This window comes from Triplophysa dalaica, chromosome 11, assembly GCF_015846415.1.
Source record: "Triplophysa dalaica isolate WHDGS20190420 chromosome 11, ASM1584641v1, whole genome shotgun sequence".
Lineage (NCBI taxonomy): Eukaryota > Metazoa > Chordata > Actinopteri > Cypriniformes > Nemacheilidae > Triplophysa > Triplophysa dalaica.
The window spans coordinates 13,404,309-13,425,903 of NC_079552.1; the positions used below are offsets into that span (position 1 = coordinate 13,404,309).

Below are 21,595 nucleotides of genomic sequence, written 5' to 3' on the forward strand. Positions count from 1 at the left end.
TGGGGCCCTGCAGCAGTCAACCCTTTGCAGGCCAAATATTTTCACAGAGGTCCAGGTGTTTCACTCTGAGATTTGTGTAAAAGTGGAATGATTGGTACAGATATGAGGAGAGACATTTCACTCTTTTACATTTGGCATAGTCAATCCAAAATCACCTTAGTTTTATATCTAATTTACTTTTTATTTATTTATTTTAGGTTTACACTTTCAGCATAAATGTACAGTTCTTCCGCCCAACATCAATCCTTTAAGGTTTGGTACCTCTTGTTTGTTTCAGGGCTCTTGCCCTTTAGTCTTATTTCCCAGACAGTCTCTTTCCATATGGTCCAACAATTCTGTGAATTCCTCAATGCATGGATTCAGTAGACCTTTTCCTTAACTTGGGTCATCTGTGTAGACCCCTAACTCAATGTGATTGACAGGCCTGGGTAGGAAGTTGTGTTTCCACTTGCCCTCACCTCACTGGTCCCCTGTAATAGGAAGCCTTTATCAGCAAGACTTTCTGTAGACCTTCTGACTTTTCTCACGTCTCTTATTTTCTATACCCATTTCATAGCCACGGATCATATTCAGGCACCGGAAGGAAAGGGGGAGCACACACGGGGAAATATCTGTAATGCACATGCAGCACCACATGGACCCAAAATGTACACTGTTGAGCGAACTAACCAGAAAATAAAGAGTACAAAAGACCATACTAATGTTATAGATATATTACTTTTTATACATTTTGTATAAAGAAATGATGTAATACATTTTCGCTACTAAATGACGTAGGCTAATACAGATAAAGGTATGAACTGGGGTGCACAGTTTACTTACCAAATTTTTGTTTTATCTGCAAAAAAAATTTCATCCATTTACCATTATGACATGCTGAAGGAATCAAGAAGTTTTACATCAAGATGAAAATAATCTTGTAGGCTGTTTTATGTTTAATTCATGGCCTGAGATCAGGTTTGCTTCACAAAAACATACAATTATAATTTAACATTATTTTAGAAAAATATGCCCAGTTTCCGAAAGAATTGCCGAGTTGGATTCTTATAAATTGACTCTTCAAAGCTGGTGACTCGGTTCGTGATTCAGTGTGAATCATTTGAACAGCACTGAATCGTTTGGAGCGGTTCCTCACTTCGTGAAACAGCAACGAGGATCTTCAAAACAACAAGAGGATGAACTGAACATTTACCTACAAGCAGTTTAAAACAATCCTATAAAGGTATCACGTCGTTTTTCACCGGCCAGGAAGATCTGCAGGTAACGTTAAACACATTGTAACCAAGTGAATCAAACAACATGACATCAAAACACACATAGTACCCCAAATTTCATTGTAATATTTCGTGGATGTAACGAACAAATCAAGTATTGTTGTTTTGTATTTACGTTTGCGTTATTTATCTCCTCATTAAAGCGTAGTATATAATTATTCTATTGTTATTCTTTACAGTATTTTAACATACTTAAATTAAAGCTGTCTGTGTTTGTATTTGCAATGTATATCTAAAAATCTATGACGTAGATTAAATGTAACGTAAGGTAAATGTGGCGTACTTTCTAAAAATAGGCAAAAAAATTAGCTAACGTCATTTTCAGCAGTTTGTAGCTCTGCATGCCTAACATTGTTTATATCAAAACAATTTGTCACCCCACAAAACCCCCTTGTGCTATTATTTGATGTATTTTCCACAATGACCTTGTTTTACACAAAATTTCTGCATTTTGAGTTCCTGGATGTGTTAAACCACCTGCCACAATGCTAAGACTGCCAAGCTGGCTTTTTGCCAGGGCGTTGCTATGCTGTTGCTAAGGTGCTGATGGCACATAGGATACACTGGTGCAATGTGAGCATAACCAAGTACGCTTTTTAAATGTATTGTAATTAAAGCCGTGCAACACTCTCATCCCAGTTAATAGGAGGTGTGTGGTGAAGGCGGTCTTCCAGGCTTTGAACATGCTTTTTTGATGGCTGTTTTGTGGTGAATATAGCAATCTAATCTGAATCTTTAATAATGTAGTTACTCTATTAAATTGTAAATGTGATTGGCATATTTGTGTTGCAGAGTTGTGTTTTATCGTCAATGTATTGACAACCACCAAAGTGACCCCAGTCATGATTTTTCGGTGAACCGTTTGAAAACTCACCCATAAGCTGCACCATTGAAGCCAACATGCATCTTTGTAGAAATAAATGGTGTGAGTGATTTATGACTTTCGAGAATGCCCCGACCCTATGCATAAGCAACAATGGTGATGCTTGCCTTAGCAAGCAGCGTTAATAAGTCCCTTATAGCCTCTAGGCTTCATTGTTATCAGGCCTAGTGACAAACGTGAACATGTCCTGACGTGCTCCTGAGATGCTGATGGTGGCTGCCAGGCCATGACACATGCCAAGTAATTACCATTCATTTAACATATTCAACTTCTTAACAATGAGTAATAATAATACCTTATTAATGTCAGACTGGTATGTCAGATTCTGACAGATCTGCCGTTGAAACAATACCACTGACGCTCGAAAGCAGACCTGCCCTGAGACAAGCCGTCGGCTGCTCGGCACACGGGCCTAGTTTCAACCCTGTTACTATCACAGTGTAAACTTCCTTCAGTGTCACATGTGCACAAACCCCAGCGCTCTCAAATCGCATAACACTGGATGTGTTTTTAACAGTTAATTTTGATTGGTTGGTAGTACAGGTTTTATTGAGAACAAAGTGAAAACTCTTTGACACCCATAATAAAACCAGGCTCGTATCTGTCTGGTTAATGGGATGGTGTTTACGTAACTTTTTGAAAAGTTTCTGAATTTAGTTCAGACTTATCCGCTGTTATGCGCATAAAGTGTGTCTGTGGTTTGTTTGTGGGTAAGCCTGTGCTGTTGTTGTTGAGTGTGGGAGAGTTTGTTGCTGTATGCAATCATTCGGGGAAGTATAGGAAGGAAGCAGATAGTTTATTTAACTGTAGTGCTACTTGGCCTCTAACACCTTTTAGACAGCTGATGATAATCTATTTTTCCCGATGGCCAGCAATTCAGGAACAGGAGGAGACAAGTCTGTCATCATGAGCTTTTGATCATTTTCACATTTAGCTGTGCTCAGCTAAGCGCTTACACTATGTAGTACAAGTGTCGCAGTGTCTACTAAATGAAAGGTGTCTGTGTTAAGCAATGGATTCTTGCCGTTGAAAACAAGTGGCATTGAGGCTTAAACAATATCTACCATCAGTGCGTCCATTTTATACAGCTTGTTTTCGCATAGTTTTGTGATAACTGGACCTTTTCAGGTGTAGTAGCCAGTTTTGTGGGCTTCAGAGTTCAACATGTACAGTACGGTAACCTCAAGGTGCAGATCTGAGATCACTTTAATTTATGTTTATTTCTTAAAAAGGCCATAACATCCTCTTATAACAGTTATGATGGCTGTTATTCATAAGTCTAAGTAACTTCTGCTAATGACGCAATTTTTCACGTAGATCGCCTCTCTATTGCCATCGCTGTTTTAAACATACAATTCAACTCTGTCCTTCTGAAAACTTGTCCAAATTTGTTGTTTTTCCGAAAATGGAAACTTTTTCAGTGATTAAATACTTTGTTGTCAAAGTTGACAAGCACTTTTTAATATCTTTTACTGGACAGATATTTGCAAAACCCAGTGACAAACATAAATGGTGACTAATAATAATGATTAATGGCAAAAAATAAAAATCATGAAATATGGAGATACGAGATTTCAGAAGCACAGCAGTGATTTGCAGGTTACTGTACGTATCTTTACGTGTTTTAAAAGCAAATAGCATCAAACTTCTTTTCTGAATGATTCTCTTCTGAATAATGTACTTATTTACTCTGCGAATCAGGGTACGAGACAATGATACGGCTTTGAACACCGAACATTTAATGTATACTTTTAAAAAATAAACAATCAGTAGTGATGAAGAAATCTTTTTAAGATGCTTATATTTTCACATTTGACAAACGCATTTATCCATAGGGACTTAAATGAATGTATAAATTTTATGTATGGAAATCAAACCCATGACCTTTGTCGTGCTTCCTTTGAACTTTGAACTTCAGGAACACTAGCAACAAAAATCATTATACACTATATTTTTACAGTATTATTGTATATTAATGTATCACTTACAGTATTATTTTTGCATTTAAAAATGCTTAACCTGATGACACTTTGATATGACATAAATGAAAAGTTATGTTACTATAAACGTACAAAAATGTTATGGTACTGGTTGCTTGTTGACTGTCCCTATGTGTATATTAAAAGGTGTTCCATAGAACGTTAATGGAAAAGGAAATCAGAGCATGAGTTTACATTGGACTAAATAACCTAAACTCAGGGGATCCACCGCATACTCTTACTCTCATCATAACAGATTAGTAGAGGTGTTGGAGCGGCTGAGTGTAGGTTGTTTATGCCTGGCCAGGTGACATAGATTTTTGCTATATGCCTGTGCTCTATGTCTATGTCTTTCTGTGTCCTGGTTATTCCGTCTACATGGCCAAGTAATGACAGCCTAAGAAACTCCACCAAACATGAAGCTTGTTTGATGCACAAGCTCCCTAGCACTAAAGAGAGAGGCAAAGTTTCAAGGCCAGTAGGCCAGCAAGCCATCAACAGAACTCTAAGTGAGCCAGACTTTTACACCAAGCGCTTATAGCTGATCTTGTCTAGAGCCAAGCACAACACTGTAATGTATCTTAACTGTAATGTTATTTAAAAGCGTGACAAGTTTAAATGCTGAAAACAAGTAGACTGACTCATTGGTGCCTTTTCAGTCGGGCCAATATGAAGACAGCGGGTATAATCCCATTGAGAACAGGAGGCTTTAAAATAGCCAACTGCCAAGACCTATGTTCTGTCAAAACTGCCATAACACACAGTTTCTGCCAATCTCATATTAAGCTTGAGTACCTATAGAGTAGTATTGCATACTTTTTATCTTTGAAGAGTATTTAGTTTGATCACATTTATAAAAGATAGAGACACCTGTACGATTATTTCCAGAAAAATACGACCTCCTGGGGGAGTGCGGGGGGAGGAACTAAATCACTAGCACACAATACATCATCGCAATACATTACCCCTGCATGACTATTGATTCAGTATTAGTTTGTGGGGATTACATAATGCACATACTCGCCGATTGCCAACAAAACATAGACATATGACTTAGTTTCACTTACCGCATGCGGTTCATGTCCGGTATCTTTTGGGACTGGGACCGCTCCATCTATGAGTTTCAAACGATCTCCAAATACAGAATTATATTCACCGTTTATATAACATCCATCACTGAAATGCTGTGAAAAAACCAACTCGCCTTGACTTCTCTCTCTATCGCAAGAGTAATGAGCTGCAGCTGCAGGCCCATAGCACAGCCAATCTTGATGGCAGGCGGGTCTTCTTCCCCAGTGGGTTGATGCGTGGAGGGGCTATTTCTTTCGCCTTGTCGTGGGTGTGCTTTTCTCAGAGAATTGCCCAATAAGAGTCAAGAAAAATTGTTACGAAACAGATCTTCATGTTCGAAAAAAACTTTCCGAAACCTATATGAATGCTGGGGCAGTGTATTGAGCACAGAAATACTACATAAGACATCCAAGTCGTTTTTTGACATGTTGACCATGTCAAGCATGAGAAGCCAGCAGGTTTAACATTGTAAAGAAGTAAGAATGCATGAAACACCGATGCAAGTGAGGTTGCATATTGCAACCAACAGCTCAATCCATCCATCCCTCCCCCTCCCATTTGAAGCACTACGGCTGCTCTAATAGGACAAAGATGTCGCCGCACTTTTATTTGTATTATCTGACCAAAGTTGGTGTTACAGTGGCTTATTGATTTCCTACTGGAACAAGCTGAAGTGTCAAGTTAAAATAATTTAGATTTGTAAATGCTTGTTTTGATAATTATGTTTAGAAAGTTTTACTTGGCATTAAAATTTGCGAAAAACAATGTGTGCCCGTCACTTTCTCTATCAGCTTTTTTTAATAACTTTTGTCAAATTAAAGATCTCCTTCAAAATGGTTGGTGCTTCAATCTGTCTCACTCTGAATCCTTGTCATGTTTTGGAACAACCCTGTTTACATTATTGGCTAACTTTATTACTGTTCATGTTCAGAATTGTCCAGGCCATGCTTCGAGCTGCAGCGTGGTCTACTCCTGTAGTTTAAGTTTACCACAAGATTTTCTGAGCTAGGTTTAGATTTCAGAGAAGCAACTTAATTACCACATTGGTTTATATAATATAGTTGTTAATATGTAATGTAACTTTCATGGAGAGATAAATGATGGATTGCACATTTTGGAATAACTATTAGACTGAGCAATGTCTTTCAGCAATCCTGCATTGGGCAGTCGTGACTAAATTTTCATTTAAATTAAACATATGTATTATATATTATGCTTTTAAAAAATGATGGTTGCTCTGTGCAGAAAGATAGGCTGTCATAATTCCCCAAAAAATTTTGTTAGTTTTCCCATGGAGGGCTGTTTGCATTATTTTGGGAAAAAACGGTTTCTCAAGCTTTCAATGTTTGAGATGAAAACAAATATAACATAATGGTGCTTAGAATATTTAATGTTGAAGATTTGTTTACCTTTTTGCTATTTCCAGATGTTTTTTGTTTGTCCTCTCCATTCCTGTGAAATGGCAGGGAATACCATAGATTTTTTTTTCTTTGGAGGTTATGCCAGTTGTACGGCAGAAGAAGAGAAGAGGTTTGTTCAAATATTGAAACATACAAGATGGTTCAAGCGAATTAAAAATAATTTTCATAAGTACAATAAACAACAAGAGCAATTAAACATAATAATTGAAGTATTTTCTATAAACTGAAACATGTAACTCTGTATTTTTAAATGCAGATATTGATCTGTAAAAAATTCAAGTTTACCCAAAAGTTATTTTTATGGACGGCAGATCTATTAGTAACCCTGGATCACAAAATCAGTCTTAAGATGCACAGGAACAATTTTATTTATTTAAAGCCAGAAATACATTGTATGGGTCAAACTGATAGATGCCAAACATCATTAGGATATTAGGTACAGAGCATGTTCTATAAAGATAATTTGTAAATTTCCTACCCTAAATATAAAAACCTTTTATTGTGAGTGGATGGCATGCTAAATGCTAACTTCAAAGGCAATTTTCTAAATATTTAGATTTGTGCACCCTCAGATTACAGAGTTTTAAACTGTTGTATCTTTGCCAGTTACAACCCTGAACAACCAATATACATACATCAATGTATTATTCAAATCTCAATTTCGAAAAATTGACCCATAAGACTAGTTTTGTTGTACAGGGTCACATTTCATGTTTGAGTGTGTTTTATCCCTCGCCATGTTTAGTGGTAATTGCTGCAAGTGTTGAACACAGTAGTACCTTGTGTCTGAGCTCTATTCAGGAGCCCATCATTTCCTGCATTTCCCGTGGTTCTCCGCTCAAAACGCAGCTGGCCTGTTCTCACGTGCATCTCAGCCATTGTTTCTGCATAGGGATCAGTTCCCAGCTGAACTCGCATCCTGCCAGGAGAGGAAGCAGCGCGAGGGACGGCGCAAAAATGTGCGCATAAGGCTTTTTTCAGAATTGGAAGTTAACGAAGCCTAATGAAGATATATTGGAGCGCAAAGTGGCTTTGACCGTTCTGTTAAATGAGCGTGGCTGTTAGCATTCCTTGAGAAGCAACAGATTCCCAAAGTTAGCCAGGCTTGGCTCATTGAGGTGTTCAGGTCAGGCTCAGCATATGTTTGCATTGCTTGTTTGCGAAAGCAATGTGTGTGCTTGTAGAGCTGACAGAGATTTCGGTGAACACACCGAGTACTGTGTATGAGATCAAAAATGTGGCTAAGTAAGTAATCATGTGACCATAAGTTCCTTCACCTGCTCGCTGACCTCTCCAAATATGTATAACAAACATTGACAAAACACAATGGTTTTCTTCAGCAACAAAACACAAGCAACCCTCTCAAGTGTTGTGGTCTACACACTTAAACAAGACTAAGAAATGAGCACGTTTCATCCATGGCTTCCAATGCATACATCAGTAAGATTTTGGCAGAGGACCGTGTGCTTTGTTGATATACAGCTGTTAATTGTCTTATAAGAGAGCTGGTGAAATGTGCGTACTGTGTGGGGAGTAGGTGTGCGGTCTTGCTTCTTGCGCTAGTACAGGGCTCCTGCCTTAAATCTGAATAAGCACTTCTTGGCACACGTGGGATCGGGTATAATGATGTCTTTGGCTGCCGGGATACTGTAAATGAAGTCAAAGCGCTTGTGTTTATGAGCGATCAGGCTACTTGGGGACAGATCAGAAGCAGGCCTGTGGCTTAAGCTAGAGTTACTTTATATATTCAGTCAACTGATCTCATATTTTTAGCTAAAATTATATAGGAAGGAATGTCAAAACCAACTGAGCAGTGAGGGTTCTATCCTGAAGGTTTGAGCCTAGTGGTGATAAGGAGGGAGGTACTTTATGAGAAATTTTGCATACCTGTACTAAATTTAAAATGTTGTTCCTGAACGTGTCGAGAGTTTGGTAATGAACCATGTGTAGGGAAATTCCTGCTTTGGACATTTTTTCCAGTAATTCTGTACATATGTAGCCAAAGATTGCTAGATGTTATAATGAGGACTTGGATGTGCTTAGATGTTCTAGAAAGCACCTATTATACCCCATAATATCGTGTTCCAATACTTTTCTGTCTATTGTTGTTTTTCTTAGCTTTGTGAAAGGTTTATTTTCCCTAAAATAACAAGTGAGACCAGCAGATTTTGAGTCTTGTTACTAATACACCAGATTAATGTTTTGCGGCCCCTTGTGAAGGAACCGAGGAAATTGTGGCGTTTATAAAAAGCCTGCGAGGTGGAGTAGCAAGACATAAAAGAATAGTAAAGGCGAAGGAGAGAGGGGCGGTTTTTGTCATCATATCTCCAAAGCTTCAGTTATGCCTTACACTCATGGAAAACTACTTAGAACTCCAGACGTGCAAGGCTTGCCAGAATCAGCTTCCATTCCAAAAGGAATTAATATTAATATTAGAGAGAGTCGACCCTGACATGTGCAATTTAGGCCAGAACCCATATAAATCTATCCCAGAAGCCCTTGCTTCCGGTCGGCCTGGACCTGGAAAGCTGGAACTTAGAGAGCCGAGCGTCTGAAATATCCATTGGCCAATTATCTCCCTTGCCCTGCTTGGGATCAGAGCTCTATAAAAAACGCCTGAGATGGACTGCAAGGCATTTTTGTTCCTCTTGCGGATAGGGCTTTGTGCCGGCGTATTCCTTCTGACAAGCACTTAAATGTGAAGGACAACATGAATTCTGCGGTTTGTCTATCACCTGTTACAGATTTGGGTTGTGACTGAGAAGTTTAATAGTGTAGTGTTACCCATAGCTAGAAAACGCAAGCTATAACTGAAACCTAATGATAGCCTACAAACGCCTATGTGATTCCATACATGGGAAGACATAAATGTGGAATCACTTTGTGTTTTGAGACTGCATCATATTGAAGAGAAATGCGATATGTGAAAACTTTCTTAATAATGTTAGGATACAGTGCAATATGACAATGGTTTAAAAGCACCGTTTGTAATTTTCACCGCTGGATGTCGCATATTGTTGAAAGCTTGTATCTCCACAATTGCCACTTTACAGGAAATAAAAGACACTGCATTTGATCAATAATTAAACAATGTTTTGTCAAAGGTAATAACCTCATTTTATAATCAATTAAATATTCCAAAAACCCACAAACAAACATGAAGACCATTCAAACAGGGTGACCAATATTAATGATTTATATTTAAAGAAAATCATGAAAATGGAGATACAAGTATGTGGGGATAGTAAATACACTAAAAAAGGTGTAGCTTGATGTCGCTGTGAAGGAGGCTTGAATGTAACCAAAGATAATGCAATGAGGAGGGACTTTACAATGGATAAAAGGACACATTTATAATAATTATATAGACCGTTTCATCTGACGCACGCACCTGGCTCAAACTTAACTTCAGTTCTAGGTTTGTTGATCTGTCTTGTTAGTATATTTATAACTGTTTATATTGTATTAATCATAATTTATATTGTATTTCAATGTATAATAGATGTATTAAGAATAAAAATGTGACTTGACATATATAAGTTTTATTAAATAAACACTTTGTCGCATTTAAGTTTAGCCAAGTTCTCAACAGTTCTTGTGCTGCTAACCCCAAATAATACTGGCTAGACATACTTTTAACTTGCTAGCTAGCTAATGTAATTAACTTATTTCTTTTCCTTGTTTTGAGAAATAATTTGCAGGGACTCTGTCTTTTGCAGATGTGTACCGGAAGTTGTGTTTGGCCCACAAAAGCATGCATGAGCAGTAACGTTTGTTTATGTTTTTGCTTTTTTAAAAAGCGAGGTGTGCTATGATTTGCCAGTTAACCAGTGCGTAGTGATTGGTCGAATACTGCAGGCATGTGGCGGAAATGTAACACCTCTTACCATATTTGGAATATCAGGTTCCAAAGCAATTGTACTGACAGGTACGCACACCTAACTTGCGTATACATTTGGGCGGACTTAGTCAAATCATACCACGAACTGACGTACATTTTTGGGGGTGTGGTTACATGAGGGGTTTCAGGCAGGTCTTGGGTGAGCATTTGCTTTTAGATAGAATGAATCTTTCGTTCCGACACTGTGTCTAATACATGCATGGGCAATTTAAAACACACCAAAGACACAGAAAAACAGGTATTCGGCCATATGACCCCTTTGAAAAATAAACTAAAACAGCAACGTAAACTTTTAAATGAAAGTAAACAGACATGTTTCACTGATGCAGTACATAAAAACTAATCTGACAATTTAATACCAACCATTGAAATATGAATATCGGCAACATTTTGAATAATGCGATATATTGTGCAGCTCTACTTTGTGTGCATGTGTTAAAATTAATGCACTGAAACAAACTGTTTCTACAGACCAAACTGGTAATTGTGTGTAAAGGTTGTCCGTTATGAATCTTTTGGTCATACTATGGTAAGAAAGATAAAACGTATATTATTTTTTCGCAATGGGTGGTTTGTTAGTAATGCACTGTGCAGTCATTGAATCCCTCTGTAGACTCCCAGGAGAGGCTTTAGAAACGGAACATCAAGCTGTTGGAATTACACTTAAAGGATCCGTTTCCATTGCGGTGTTATGAGAATGGGATTTTCATTTCCAGATTTATCGAACTTAATAGATAATATTTGGAACTCAATACTGCACATAGAAAACAAACAGCGTTAGTCATTTCGTAGCTCCATCAGGACCTACTGTTCCTGGGCCTTGTTCCACAGGCTCTCAGCAGGTACAGTGTGAAGCCAATGTTAATATTCTCTGCACCTGTGTAATGTGTGCTAGAGATTGGGCTGCCTAAGTTAGCCGTGTCTGTCATGGTAGCTGTTTTCATCTAGCTGTTCATTTATTTCTCTTTGCCTCTGGCATGAAACCGCCTGTGGTGGGGAGAACTTGAGGGTGTTAATGTTTTTTCTCTGGTGCAGCAGAACTGGTTGCTAGGGAGGAAAGCTGTCAGCCTTAAAAATCAAAATGACTAAGTATGACAAAGTGAATCAAGTGAGCTAATATTTGAACTTTGCGAGGCATGATGGATTGGCTGCGCAACACTAAGAAATATCTTAATAATATTTACTCAAATACCCCAGGAAATGAATGCCTCAAAATGGCAGTTTCAATTTACACCCTTTAAAAAAGTTTCCTTGGCTCTCTTCACACGCTCTTCTCTTTACATCATGTTTTCTTTAGATCTTGTTACTTTTCATAAAAGGAAATGCTGGATTGTGAGTCGGGTGCCACATTGACATATAGTTGAGTATAGATGACAGATGTGTGAGTTGAGGCGCAAGTGTTTAAACTGGATTTATGATTGTTAATTCCTAGACTAGTGAGTTTTAACCCTGGTGTCTTGGGACAGAAAACTCTGTTCATTTTGTATGTGGCAGTTTTCAAACTCACCAATTTAACTCTTAAGTTCACCAAAACATTTTGGTGAAAGAATATTAAATTTAAGATAAACGACGCCTCCCAACACACACTCACCTGGGGCTGTCACAATATCAGATTTTCACAACACAATTATTATTGTGGCTAAAATAAATCTTGTTACCAATTGTATCACAATATCGACTGAAATGTTAAATAAACAAATGATGATAATAATTCCTCTTTAAATGTGTTTATTTTGCATTTGGAGAGTTCGTAACCATTAACATTTGCAAGGCAAAATGGTTGCCAAATAACTTACCATGTCATCACGTGTAGAATTAACACAATATTGATGAGAATGTTTTTAAGTTAAACTGTTTTTGTCAATAGTATATTATCTAACAGTATATTGTCACACCCCTACCCACACTTTATACATATTATAAAAACAATATTCTGTTATATCCCATGATTATCATTATTATGTTTATAGCATTTAAGGCTAAATTATGCTATTGAGTTTGACCTCTGGAGGTGGACAGACAACCTTTCAGAATTGTCTGACCTCTGGCCTATAGACTGCTGTTGTGTAATATTGCACCATGTATTGCTTCAATCATAAGCTTAGTACACATTGCAGTGATCTTAGTTTAGGTTTAAGGCAGAGGAGCAGACCTCTGAAGCGGTTTAACTGAGAGCCTAACTTTGAGAGTTCGGCTAGAATTACAGGTGTACTTCCTTTCCCAGGCTCACAGGAGAGAGAGTGTTAAATCGTTGTGGCTGGGGAGAGACGCAGTCAGGCCTGCTATTGTCATACACGCTTTTGCCCTTTCACAGTGAGTCAGGCAGGTGAATGAGTAAGTCTTAAGATTTGGCGCAGGTGAAGGAGAAAGAAGGAGAATTGAAAGGAGAGGCGCCTCTTTGAGAAGATCACCTGAGGGACGGAGCATCGTTCAGACATATTTAGGTGAGAGGAGGGGTATGTTACTCACCTTCACACACACAGATACATGATACTTCCTCTGGTCCCACATCCCATCATGCCTCTTTTCATATGAACACCATCTTGCAGAAGGATCAGTATTCTGGTTAGTTTTACTCTAACTTGTCTACTGCATTTATAATTATAGGTGTGATGATGTGAGGTTTTGACATATATGCGGCTTTTGTATTACTAATACATCCGTCACGCTTAAATGTTTTTCAAATGATAAGACATTTTATGTAAACAAGCTATCAAAATTGTTAGATTTTGTTGGTTTTATGACGTCACACAGGCTAAGTCATTTTATATGTCTGCCCTACAGCAAGAAAACATTCCGTTTACTACAACGCATTGTGACTTTGTTGAGAAATTACACTTAAAAAAATATATTATAACCTCAGGGTCAATGGCATGTACTTGCTTTATGTAAATTTAACTTCAGATTTTTTTTATTCTACATTTGACTCTGGCATTGATTGTGTTTGATTAAGCACACTGTTATATTGAAAGCACAATGTTAAAGGGGTCATATGGTGTGTTAGAAGTTGGCCATGTATTAGACACGTAAAATCTGAGTGTCTGAACAAAATACACTTTCTATCTAAAAGCGAATGCTCACCCAGACCTGCCAGAAACGCCTCTTGTAACCACACCCCCACAAATCTACGTCAGTTTGTGGTATGATTTGACTAAGACTGCCCAAATGTAAATGAAAGTAAGGTTGTCGCGCCTGTCAACACAATTGCCTTGGAACCTGAAATTCCAAATATGGTAAGAGGCGTTACATTACTGTCACATGCTTGCAGTATTCGACCAATCACTATTCACTGGGTAACTGGCCAATCATAGCACACCTCACTTTTCACAGCAATGAGGTTTGTAAAAAATCTTTGCGTTTTAGAAAGGCGGGACAAATACAGAGTTTTTGAACCTTAAATCGTGTATACACATTGCATTACATCTAAACCAAACAATAATATTTGTTTTAGCTGTGTCATATGTCCCCTTTAAAGTGATAGTTCACCCTCATCATTATTCATCCTCTTGTCATTTCAAACCTGTATGACTTAATTTTTTCGCAGAACACAAAAGAAGATATCTTGGGGAAAGTTGGTTACCGAACAGCCCATTTACTTTTGCACACAAAACCAATGAAAGTGGCCAGTTAACAAAGTTCTTCTTTGGTGTTCTGCAGAAGAAAGAAAGTCATAAAGGTTTGAAATGACAAGAGAGTGAGTAAATTATTGCAGAAATTGTATTTTTGGGTGAACCATCCCTTTAAGTGTGTTAAAGTTGAGCATTCAGCTTTCAATCTTACAGTCTTATTGAGAGAACTGTAACTGGGGAGATTATCACAATTTCAATGGTCTTGATTTTAGAAGATTATCTTTCTCTGCACATATCCAGGCATTTTAAATTGATGTTATTGGCTTCCTTGCTTTATACACATGCTTCACCAAGCTATGGCTAAACCCTTTGTGACCATCTCCTGGCTGCTGTTTGCCTTCTTTATGTGGATTGATTTCAGCAGCAACACGATTATCCTCATCACTTTACCATCCACAGCCTCTGTGAAGCGACCTCCCTTTTCTCAACATTGCAACCCTACACCAATATTGCTGGAGTTTATTTTCCAGTTTATTTTTACTAGCGAATCTCTTCCTTCTTCATTCCTCCCACACGTTAGTCTTCCATTGTTGCAGGGGAAAAAAGTGTTTCCTAAATAAGTGCACTTATGGAAATGTATTCTCGTTGGCCTTTCCCTTTCATTTTTCTGCCGCCACTGAAACTCAACAAACCTTTGTAGGTAATTTGAGAAAAAGGTTTAATTTCTGTGCCTCCAAAAGCACCGTTTTTTGACGTTAGGGTTATGGTCCAAAAAACAGAATGGCCTGCCTCCAACTAGCACCATTGGTTAAGCCAGTGTCCGACTGGTCACAATGCTCAAACGAAGAGTAATGTTTTATAAGTGCTACAGTATTTATACATGTCTGTTCAATGTTAATTACAGACATGAGCAGTTTCAGGGTCCAGCAGTCTACATCAGTGATCATGGACCTTTTTACTGAGCTGTCTACACCGCATGCATGCGCCGTGATGCGAAGCGACAAAAGACAATAGGACCAGTTATAATCAGAAATTTGGTCCGTACTGTAACTGGATGCAGTGTGATGCAACATGACAAAAGCCTTATTCTTTACGGTTTGACGCGTCACGTCACGCTGCTCATATTTGGTGTAGACAGTGTGCTAATCTAAATTTAGTTTGTGACATTATAATCTCGCCTGAAACTGTAATGGAAATTGAATGCATTTTGCATTAGATTAAACTACTGTCATATTGATGGCTGCTCTAGATGGGCTTCAGCTAAGTCAATACTTTTACAATTAAATCAAGCTTTTGAAGATAAAGTTCTCTGTGTTTTGTTTTGTAACCAGCAGAGGGAGATAAAGAAATCAGTCTCTGGGGAGTTCAGCAATTGTTGAATCTGAAGGAAACAAACCTGTAGAAGTCAATACCTTCATGACCGTTGAAGGCATCCATACATGAACACACTATTTGGACTAATGAGAAATATCTTGAGGTATCATTCAAACTTCATTTGTTTCATATTTAAAAAAAGACCATTCAGATAATTAGTAAAAGCAGTTTGCTGGGGGTCAATGTCAACATTTAGCAACCAGATATTCATTTAGGCAACTGAAAGAGTATTTGAACCTCATGAAAGGGGTGCAAAGCTTTCTGTTCTTCAGTTTGTGTTCAGACTTGACTGATCTGGAAGCTTCTCGCCTCGGCTTGGATGAACTCTTGCTGACTTTGCTGTAAGTGTAAGTCTAATGTAACTGCATCCGCATTTCAAATAGCGCTCTCTCCCACACAACCTGAGATGGGTGACCGCCTGGATGCAGGTGAGAGGTAAGCCTGAGGTGTGAAGGTTGAGAGTATTAGCTGGCTTAGAGTAAAGGCCTGTGTGCACCAAATGCAAAACAAATAGCTATTTAGACGTATGATATTCAAATAATAACCAAATTCACTCCCATTATATGCCAAACTTGATCAACAAACAAATTTACTTCTACAGAGATAACAAGCATGCGGCTTTCAGCTGTCAGCTTAATTTAAAAAAAAGTTTCATTTTGATATTTCTCTGTGACTAAAAGCTTGTATCTCATTGGTCAGTCACTTTTCCTCGTTGATTCAAAAATAGTAATTGCTCACTTAAAAAAAGCCTTTTGTTTGTTGTTTGCTACCTTTTAAAATCTTGGTGGCAACAAATACAACACCCAAAAAGGTGACAAATTTTAATTAAGTCACATCCAGCAAAGCCTGTTAGACCTCTTAGATAAACACAGACATGAGACGTGTTGTTCCTTTTGTCAACCAAAATCATGTAAAGAGTGTATGTATGTCTGAAATCAGATATTTTTACAACCAAGGTACTGTACATTTGTGTGTAACTGCGCTTCTTGGGTTTCTCATTCATTACTCAAACCCACTGTCTGTTTCCTAGTAAGTGACACACAAAATGCATGATAATATCTTTGTCTAGGTTGTAAATGTGTATGTATGTTTGCGTATCTGAGTGTTCAAATATGCCATCATAGAAATGATTGACATTAAATGTTTTTATTACCTGGTGGAATGGGTACCTACAATTGTCCACAACAAATGAAAGAAAAAACAAGGGGCTTATCAAATTACCTTGCCATATGTCCTCAAAAGTTTCGTTTGGGATTAGCAGCGCTTGAGGACCTCGGGGTGAAGAGTTTAAAGAGGCTGGGAGAGCTTTTAGGCTCCCGGATTAGAGGTGCTGACAGGGCAGAGCTCGGTCGTGTGTTGGAGTATTTAATGACTACCTGTACAGGTGAGAACAGCACCTACTGTGAAACCAGTCTAAAGGTTCTGTCACTGACAGCTCCGCTCGGATTCTCAAAGGAGGGCGGACAGAGGCCGGTAGACCCAAAACTTCCTCTGAAAGACGAGGTAAACAGCAGGGTTAGTATGACAGCGTAGGAATGTAAAAAATCCACTTAAATGGATTCTTTGGTGATCCTCGGGGCAGGTCATCGAGTGAGAACAGAGAGGTGAAAGTGGTGGGCTGAACCTGGAAAAAGCTTCAGAGAATAGTTGAGGCCGAGGGGTGTGATGAGAGAATGGCATATTGTGAAATGGACATAGGTGAGAAAGAAGGGGACCCACAATATAGCAGGGACGGGACTCTGTACACCGTTCATTATTGTTTAAAGGAAAATTAGCTTCCTCACACAGTCATGCTCACTTTGCAATGGTGACCGATTTATCTTTGAGGACGTTAGCGAAAGCCTTAAACTTTTGACTTCTGCTCTTGTGCCAAGAGTATTCCTAAACCGTGGCATTACATCATTGGACCATTGTATTTTTAGATGGTTGTGTGGATAATATAATGGCAAGATCTTCGAGAGCCTATCAAAAACGTTGTGTTTTGTTTATACAATATCGCGTGAAGACTTAAAGGGATAGTTCACCCAAAAATGAAAATGATATTGTCATTAATTTCAAAACTGTATGGCTTTCTTAGTTCTGCAGAACACAAAAGAAGATATTTTTAAGAGTGTACCCATCGACTTGCATTGGTTTTGTGTCCATGAAATAGAAGTCAATGGTACAATGGTACCTCCATTGTTTGGTTTCTAACGTTCTATGAAATATCTTCTTTTGTGTTCTGCAGAAGATCGTAAGCCATACAGGTTTAAAACATCATTTTCATTTTTGGGTGAACTATCACTTTAACATGATCACAATCACAATTTTTTGGGTGAACTATTACTTTGATTTATTTAGTAAATTGTGACTGTAAATAAAATATATAGTGGATTCATTGGACTAAAGATGCAAATTTGTTGGGCAAATTTGTTTAAACATTGGCAGTTAAAAGTGTAGTTGGCGTTAATGGTTCCACGGTTGTTAAGACAATTGTATGATCTCTCTGACAGCCTTAGAGAGACCTTTGACCACAGAGGCAAGAGGCACCTGCAACTGTGTCATGACCCGTATAACCTCGGACTTCCCTTCTACATCCAAATACTGTTGAAGACACCAGGTAGACCATAAAACAACAATACACTGTAACGAATTGCTGTAAAAACTACAGCGTTATTTTACAGAAGCTGACTGTATTTTAAATAATACAGAATATTGCTGTAAAGTGCAATGCATTCTGGGGTCACTTGACGGATTAACTCAATGTACAGAATATTGCTGTAAATTTCAAATCTACAATGGCGGGATGATCTTCAACAGTCGAGATTGGGGTAGTGCTCAAAATGAATGATTCACACCTGTGGTAAGTAACTTATTACGTATTTTTTTCCATATTTGGTAACTGTCATGCTGGTAACTTTATATAGAGGTATCTAAATTCGCGGTTCATATTGGTAACCCCGGATTCAACCTCCATCCGCGGGGACCGAAGGAGTCTTGCGGGGTTTCAGCAGCGCCGTCGCGGTAAGATTTCAAACATTCTCCGTCGCTATAGCACCTGAGGACAGAAGTTGTTCATGTTATTTAGAGTTTTTGTTCACACCAGGAGTGAAGGCGTATGTGACAAGCTACAGTTCATTGTATTAGTAAGTTGACGGTTGTTTTTTTAATGTTGAACATCGCGCCCGCCGTAGACTCGGTAAAAGTTACATGCTTCGACAGTTGGGATACCACACTCGCTCGTGATTATTTTGTGGTGTAATTCAAATTTGCAAATGCAGTCATCCGTTAAATCGAGCGCCCAAATTAAAATGAGTCACCATAGCTTGCGGTAAATCGATGTTCACGGAGGATAGTCCGGTAAAGTGATTAATGTACGTAACCATCTAGATATACAGTTTATGTATCGGAGGCCAGCTGAGAGCTTGAGCAAAAGACGTTAGCGACACCCTCATTGTATAGCAGGCCTGTCTCCCAAATAGGACCGTTGGAGGGTGGGAGTGAGACCCGTTACAAAATACTAGTGTGACAATTTCTTGACCGTGACATCCCTAACGTTAGTTTGATTACATTTCTGTATAAGTACGGTTTTAAGTGTAAGTTACTCTGTTTAATTTGCTTAGAGTTTGTTTGTAGAGTCACTTATACTAAAATGTAGTTTAAATGTAAAATGCTTAAAGATAATTGTATAGTCACTATTAACTATTACTATTGTCACATGTATAATTGTTTGTTTTAGGACACACTTTGCCATGCAGGCCACTGGATGCTGACTACTGAAGGTTAGGTTGTGTGTGACGGTGCTCAGCACAGCTTCATGTCTGGCCTTCCCACTCTGTTCATAGCATGTTACATATTCAGGCTTGAGTACCAGGATGGGGCAGCATGTACTTGGAGTCCAATGAAAGGTATTAATTGAACAACTTCCTTACCTGCTTTTTATAGATATGTTAATGTTATATACCTGTTAAGACCTTTAAAACAATATTTCTCAACGAGAGATGCAATTTTTTTGGGCAAATTATTTAGAAGTCTCCCCTATTTAACACTAGCAAGCTGATGATTTAATTCATGTGTTTTAATATAATATATTTTGTACATTTAATATATAACATTTAGTTTTTCCTGACTGATTTGTAGATATTAATCCAGAGAGTGGAACAAGAAGCGTCATCTAAAATGCCAGGATACAGAAGAAACAGGTTGCAGTGAACCCACATGTCGCCGCTCTTCTAAACACAATGATGAATATTCAGTGTAATCGATGAAAAGTAAGAAGCACACACACACACACACACAGACACACGCGCACACACACACACACACACAGATCTCATCATTGAATTACATCATTTTATTATTCTCTGACTGTATATGTTGTCCTCTGTTTTTCTCTGACTATAAATTGAATATCTAACATTATTCTCTTGTTTCGTTTCCATAGTTCCAGCTACTTGTTGTGCTCTGATGGATCAAGATGTGGACCGTTTTACAGACTCACTTGGGCCTTGTTTTGCAATGTTGTTTCATGATGGTAATGTTGGTTAACGTGTTGTTTAAACATGAATGTTTAAAGAGCCATGTTGGATACTATGAAGTTGTTACTGAATAAAATTATTTCATGTAAAACAACGTACACAATTTGTCTGTAATGTATTTTTGTATCAATTAAAAAAAAATAAACACTGTATATCCAGTATGCAAAACATACTGGATATACAGTGATTTATGTATTTCTTCTAAATAAAGTAAATTAAAATCAAGCAATTTGCTGTAAAAAATACAGCATTATACTGTTGCTATTCAAAATTACAGTTTTTCCTGTATTCTGCAATTACAGTAAATGGCTGTAAATTAAATTACAGTACTGTGGCTGTACAATTTACAGTAACTGGCTGGCAACCCTGCTGCCAGTAGTTTACTGTAAATTTTACAGGATTTTTTTTACAGTGTAGTTATAATGTCTGTCTGTAAGGCTGTAAAATAACAATCAGGTTTAAGTGAGTGTGAATTCGTAGTAATATTTTGTTTTGATGAACTTTACATCCGGGTAGTTGGTCTTGGAACTCAAGGGCCTATTTAAATTGCATTATAGTTTTTTGGATGTGAACCTTTAATATCAGATTTTTAACTATTACAAATGCTGTAAGTTTTACCTAGAAATAAACCTGTTATAATTTTTTTTAGAGGAATTTCATCAAATATAAAATTTGAACCCTCCAAAAATACATGTAAAAACATGTAGTGTTGATCTGAAACATTGTGTTTTTTGTTATTTTGACCAGCTCATCCCATTTCAGTTTTACTGAAATAAATCCAAATAAAAACAAAAAAAATACATTTGGGAGAAGTAGTACACAGAACAAAAATTATTTTTTTACCTTGACACATCTCTATATAGCAAATTCAGAAAAACTGAAATATTTATTTCCGCAGACTCTGGACAGAACATAAGGTTTCATTCATAAAGCAGACCCCAGGGGTGTGTTTTCATGTGAAAACAGCAGTAGACATGATAGTACAGATTATGTGGCACATGAGCAGGTAAGGAAGTTATTTTCAGTGAGATGATATTTATGGTGTGAGCGCTTGATGGATGAACAGAGCAAAAGAGTGTGTGAGAGCTATCAGTTGATATTTCCATGCGTGTGTGTTTGTGTGAGTATGGGGTGAGAGAGAGCAGGCGAGATGTGGAAGTTGATGTTCCTTTCCCTCAGGGATGTGACATCCCTGCAGAGGAACAAAACCAGTGCAGTTTTAGTAATAGGATACGATGCTAGCACAAACTGGAAACTTGTACCTCCTTATCTAGAGGGCAAGTAAGTTGCTTTGTATCGCTTTCCCATACATACCTGATCAACCCGATAAGGTCATGTTTGTGTCTGAGCGCTCTCAATTTACCGAAAAGTCCCCAACGATCAGCAGCACACAAGGCCGCGATTTGACGTTCAGCCCGAAAAAGGATGTTAAAAACAATGATTTGTATAATACAACAGAACGTATAACAATTCTTCAAAAAAATAAGTCGATATTTCTTTAAATTGGTAATTTTTTGTATTTTGTGTTTTTTCTGTGTGTCTGATAAACTATATGTTTGTGGAGATTGCATCCATATTGTGTTTTATTTGCAGAATTCTCTGTGTT

At 37.9% G+C, this 21,595-nt stretch overlaps 2 long non-coding RNA genes across 7 annotated transcripts in view; both read left to right on the plus strand.

The window, feature by feature from the left end:
• The first annotated feature begins 1,064 nt into the window (after positions 1 to 1,064).
• The window catches only part of LOC130431835 (uncharacterized), a 47,854-nt gene continuing 27,323 nt past the window's right edge, over positions 1,065 to 21,595 (plus strand). For both annotated transcript variants that reach the window (XR_008908340.1, XR_008908341.1), the window contains exon 1: positions 1,065 to 1,260. This is a non-coding gene — a long non-coding RNA (uncharacterized LOC130431835). The remainder of the gene's footprint in view (positions 1,261 to 21,595) is intronic.
• LOC130431834 (uncharacterized) lies at positions 18,001 to 20,055 on the plus strand. 5 transcript variants are annotated; one of them, XR_008908337.1, is made up of 5 exons: positions 18,001 to 18,314; positions 18,444 to 18,475; positions 19,191 to 19,359; positions 19,592 to 19,722; positions 19,896 to 20,055. It is a non-coding gene; the product is annotated as an uncharacterized LOC130431834 (long non-coding RNA). The 5 variants fall into 5 exon arrangements; XR_008908338.1 differs by lacking the exon at positions 18,444 to 18,475 and having other exon boundaries at positions 18,005 to 18,314; XR_008908335.1 differs by lacking the exon at positions 18,001 to 18,314 and having other exon boundaries at positions 18,354 to 18,475.